Source organism: Oncorhynchus masou, chromosome 14, assembly GCF_036934945.1.
Source record: "Oncorhynchus masou masou isolate Uvic2021 chromosome 14, UVic_Omas_1.1, whole genome shotgun sequence".
NCBI lineage: Eukaryota > Metazoa > Chordata > Actinopteri > Salmoniformes > Salmonidae > Oncorhynchus > Oncorhynchus masou.
This window is the reverse complement of record NC_088225.1, coordinates 20,207,765-20,213,764: the sequence shown is the minus strand read 5'-3', so window position 1 is coordinate 20,213,764 and position 6,000 is coordinate 20,207,765. Positions and strand designations below refer to the sequence as shown.

At 43.4% G+C, this 6,000-nt stretch overlaps 1 pseudogene; it reads left to right on the top strand.

The window, feature by feature from the left end:
- The first annotated feature begins 593 nt into the window (after positions 1-593).
- LOC135553825 (potassium channel subfamily T member 2-like) overlaps positions 594-6,000 on the top strand; it is a 98,362-nt pseudogene continuing 92,955 nt past the window's right edge.

The window sequence follows — 6,000 nt, the reverse complement described above, 5'->3', positions numbered from 1 at the left end:
TCATTTGAAAGTTTATAGAGAAATTAGGTCCTTAAATGGATTAATTTAATATCGCATATGACTCATAAATGGTTTATTGAGCTTACATTCACAAGAATTAGAGCATGACCTGAATAAATGAACTAAATAAACAAGGCATCTTCAATAAAACGACAACACATCACTATAAAGCTCATGCAAATATGATTTGTTCAGTATTTAAAATGTGCCCTGCGGGGATTTGGGCTTGTAACCTACTGCTCGTAGGTTATGTAATTGTTCGAGCAAATGGGTCTGCTTTCGCTGCGTCCATAAAGAGCCAGCGGATGTTCAAAGAGACAACCAGTTGCTCCGCATCCTGTCAAGCCAAAAGTACTCACGTGCATGTCACGGCGGAGCATCCTCGACCTGTTGCATTGGAAGAAGAAAGATATTACATTGTGTCAGTAATAAATTAACAACATTTTAGGGTGCTCATACAGGTATGTGTTATTTGGAAGTTGAATAACAAAATAATTGTTCATTTCGATAAGCCCCTCTAGAAGCGTCTCTGTTTGTTCGCATCTCAATCTCTGGCATTGTGCGCTGGTGTGTTCGGCGCTCAGGAGGAGACCATGGTAGTGGTAGAGCTGGAGAAGGAGGTGCTCCCGCTGCCTCCACGGTACCGGTTCCGAGACCTGTTGCTGGGTGACTGGCAGGCTGATGACAGGTAGGACATCTATTCCAACTTGTTTATCCTGAAGAAACCTGTGTTGGCGCACAACAATCTAGCCTACCCATGGTACCCTGTAGTTGCTCACAAGTTAAAATAATCGTCATTTGCAGTCCCTCACTAAGCTAAGAAATTCGTCTTTACGTTGCCATCGCAACCAAAAAAAGAGCACGTATGCTACTGTAATAATGTCATTTTTATTGATCTGGCTCTGTTGATGGCGCTGTGAAAGAGGATAGGCTACAACGAGCCACTGTGCAGCAGCAACAGGTTTCATAATGGAAAAGACTGAACTAAATGCACAGACTCCATGTTAATGCTTATGTGTGTGTGCATGCGTGTGCTTGCATAGGCATTAGGTTTTTTCAGCTATGCATATTGTCCATGGGTGGAAGTCAGGCATGTCAAATCCATTTTGATATTTATAATTATGAACGTATATTTGGGAAAGTGTTAATAATTAGGTAGTAATGTCAGCCTCTGGCAGCCATTAATTTAGTCATTATACCACCTATCTATTATTGATCAAGCCTTAGATTGGGTTGACTTATCATGCTCCCTTTCTTTAGCCAGGCTAGGTATGGTCAGGGCTGTTCCAAAAGCAGAACATATGGCCCTACCAAGAGTGTCTGTTAACCTGTACTTAACCATCCATTTTCAGGATAATGTATTTGTTATGGTTTCCCCATACATATTTATTAATAGGAGTATGCTTGCCACACTTGGTGTGGATATTTCATTATAGGGACTAATGCAATACTGATCCACCATTTCACAACTGGACCCCTGGTTGGGAGGTGAGAAATGAGGACCAAAATAGCAGGTTCACGTTTTTTTTGGACTGAGTTTTGTCCTGGAGGCATAACTGAGCGATTTGCGATAGATAGGCCAGCTGCAAAGTCAAAATTCATGACGAAAAACACTAACCTGCACCAAAACACTTGCTTGTGGTCTTCCTCCTGAGTGGGTGTTTAAAATCACATCATTTAAGAAGACTATATGTACTGAACAAAAATATGAACGCACATGTAAAGTGTTGGTCCCATTGTTCATGAGGTGAAATAAAAGATCCCAGAAATGTTCCATATGTACAAAAAGCTTATTTCTCTCAAATTTGGTGCACAAATTTGTTTACATGCCTCTTGGTGAGCATTTCTCCTTTGCCAAGATAATCCATCCACCAGACAGATGTGGCATATCAAGAAGCTGATTAAACAGCATGATCATTACACAGGTGCACCTTGTGTTGGGGACAATAAAATACCACAGATGTCTCAAGTGTTGAGGGAGTGTGCAATTGGCATGCTGACTGCAGGAATGCCCAACAGAGCTGTTGCCAGAGAATTGAATGTTCATATCTTGATCATCAGTGGCCGACAACGTCGTTTTAGAGAATTTGGCAGTACATCCAACTGGCCTCACAACCGCAGACCACATGTAACCACGCCAGCCCAGGACCTCCACATCCGGCCGAGGAGTAGTTCTGTCTGTAATAAAGCCCTTTTGTGTGGAAAACTCATCCTGATTGGCTGGGCCTGACTCCCCAGTGGGTGGACTTGGCTCCCATGGGGTGGGCCTATGCCCTCCCAGACCCACTCATGGCTGCGCTCCTGCCCAGTCATGTGAAATACATAGATTAGGGCCAAATGAATGTGTTTCAATTGACTGATTTCCTCCTATGAACCATAACTCAGTAAAATCTTTGAAATTGTTGCATGTTGCATTTATATTTTTGTTCAGAATAAAAAAGTGTTGAAGAAGGCTTCCATTTAATCAACATTATCCAATACTACAGAGGCAGTAATACTACGGTTGATTGGCCCTGGTCGCAAAAATAAACAGTCATGCTATAACATTACTGAAACTATATCTGAGATATGTCACAAATGGGGTGTTATAATCGTATTTGTCTCTCAGAGCTGAAAAGGACCCTAGCTTCACTTACAATACTATTATTTCCCATGAACTCCCAAAGGTCTTATTGTTAAGTGTGAAGTACAGGCCTTGTGGTCTGTGCATGGTCATCCTCTCACCAGTAGCCTCTTGTAATGTGTAACCTCACTCAGATGGGGAGAAAGATACATCCTGGTTACAGTTCAGTGGTGAAAGTCAAGGTTGTCTTTAGCACAGTGAGGCCCTTTCCTTTCTTCGGAATGCAGTTAGAATGTGATCTACATAGATATCTGTCCATCCAACCCCTGGAAAGAGTAGAAGATCAGTCTTCTTGGTATTAACTAAAACACCGTAGCCAAATGTCTGAGGAGGAGGATGGAAAATGCATATGACAGAAACAAAGTGGACATTAAGTGGGGAACATGAGGGCCATAAACATTGGGACTGTCTCCATTGTCTGCATGGCTGAGAGCTTCCAGGAACACTGAGCAGATGTGCTTCAACTGCTGCTCCCAGAGAGAGCACATTGTTGTACTACTTATGTATAATGTATTCCCTGCTGTAGTGGAGATGGCTGGGTGCTCATCACTCCAAATGCTTCAGCAGGCACAGTGCTGCTCAGAGCGACACAGTGGGATCTCTTCATGTTCACTCTGCACTCCTCTTTGGTGAATGTGGCAGCAGACACTCTCTCACACACTCTCTCTCTCTCTCACGCACACACACACACACACACACACACACACACACACACACACACACACACACACACACACACACACACACACACACACACACACACACACACACACACACACACACACACACACACACACACACACACACACACACACACACACACACACACACACGCACACACGCACACACACATACGTACATAACCCTCCTCTAATCACACACCCAGCAGTTGGAACTGAGTGCCACTCCTATTCAATGGGACTGGGTTTCAATAAGAGAAAAGTGACTAAATGATGTTTGAAGCTGGTGTGGTGATGGGAATGTAAGGGTTTGAGTGTGTGTGTGTGTGTGTGTGTGTGTGTGTGTGTGTGTGTGTGTGTGTGTGTGTGTGTGTGTGTGTGTGTGTGTGTGTGTGTGTGTGTGTGTGTGTGTGTGTGTGTGTGTGTGTGTGGTCATGTGAGAGAGAGTTAGTGAGAAAAAAAGTGAGCGAAAGACAGAGACAGAATGAAAGCGAGAAGGAGGGATGCAGGGCATTTTATCCTATCCTGATTCATGGTGTTGATCCCAATGGCTGTGGGAGTATTACCAGGTAAAAATGGACTCGGTGCAGGAGAGTCGGCTGATTAATGGTGACAGACAGCTTAATTCCCAGGCTGAATCACAGACAGTTTGTCCTGCATGTCACAATGTTTGCTCTATTAATCAATGCTTCAACACTCTCCCACTTACACACACACACACACACACACACACACACACACACACACACACACACACACACACACACACACACACACACACACACACACACACACACACACACACACACACACACACACACACACACACACACACACACACACACAGAAACAAACAAACACGTACATACTCACACTAGGATCCTCACACACATGCTTACATATGCACACACGCACACATACATATCACATACTTACACACACACACACAACCAGAGAATGTTCACACATCTACGTACATAGTCACACATGTTCACACATCTTGCACGCGTAAGTTATCTTTTTTTCACATACACACACATTGTGCTCTGGGAAAACACACATTACTGAGCCCTTTAACTCCCCCTCCACTCACTCTGTCGCTCATGGACCCTCTTCCCCTTCACTATTTCCTCAACACATAGTTCCATGTCGTTACTTTACCCTTCTTGAACTCCCTCCTCCCCTTTCCTCCCCTTTCCTCCCCTTTCCATGTTTGTTTTGATTGCTGGAGTGCCTCTTGTCTTCACACACCACAAACACTCTACTCAGACTTCCACTGAAGTAGCCTCATAGCAAACATTCCTGTAAGCTCGCGAGATCAGGCGGCTTACAAGGCCGCTCAAGGCCTCTCGTCTGGATTCTGAATTCTGAATTTAACTACAGCAGTGGTGATATTTTATGGTTTATGCTGTGATATGCTAAAAAGATTCATTTGTCAACTATCAGTGAACACTATTGTTACAGACAGTCCCTTCTGTCAGCAGGTATGACACAAGTATTATACACGTTCATCCTGAGATGAAATGCAATGATCACCACAACAGACAAGGGTTTACAGCTTGAAGTACAGCTGTAAACCCTTGTTATTTTCTGCCGATTATTGCCTTTCAGCTCAGAGTGAACCTTTACAATTGCTTCCCTCGCTTGTTTGACCTATCATCATCGTATAGGTCAGGTGAAGGGAGCTGGACTTGCTCCCTCATTGGTTGTTCCATGTGAGCGGTGACAAGGATATTTTCCTTTCATTAGTACAGCAGTGATGGTCTTGAATCAAGCACTTGATGGACCATTTGTACACAACCCAGAGCTAAATACTTCATCAAGTGTTTGTTTGATGGTTGTCTATACACAACAAGAATAATGTCTGTGCAGCCTTCTTACTTGGCGCTCACTATGGCATGGCAATCTATTCAAGTGCCAATGTTTCGTTCCAACACCCACTTGCCAGTCTGAGGTTGGATGACACACACACACAGACACACACAGTTTATGACACACACAGTTTATGACACACACAGAGGGAAAGGAATCTCCCCCACAGTATGACTTGCTTGGCTGAATTGTTTAGAGTGGAATGAGACAGTCTCATCACAGCAGCCAGTCTCAGTGGGGCTTGGAGCAAAGTCTGGTATTGTCATACAAATGAGAGCTTTTTGTCTCTTTTTGACTGTCGCCTTCCCCCATCATCCCTCATTCAATCTCACCCACATCTCTGCTATTTTCTCTTCCAACGCTCCAGCTCCTTCTGGCTCATTGGGGTTACTTGATAGCTACCTACACAAATAGCTAGCTAGAACAGTGTTAATAAGATCATTTCATTAAAAAGATTAAACGCAATACAAATAAGTTCTCCAGTAGCCATCTACTGAGGGAGCTAAGAGCTGTGTTGTCAGTCATTTCCCAGCAACTTCAGTAAAAAGGATGAAAGAACCGGAACATGATTAGTAGCCATTGAAACTGCTAATATTCATAGTCTGCTTCTCCCTGATCACTATGAGGAAGTGATCTGTTGCTGCTCAATATCTAGATCTGAGATGGGTTTAACATCTTGTAAATTAACTCATCTAATGTGATTCTCCAATAAGGAATCCAGCATTACAGAGAATTATGCAGCACAAATGGTTGATACGAGGGACAGAATAGTACAAAGAGAGTGATACAGAGATACAGATGGAGTCTGTGATCAGATCTGAGGCA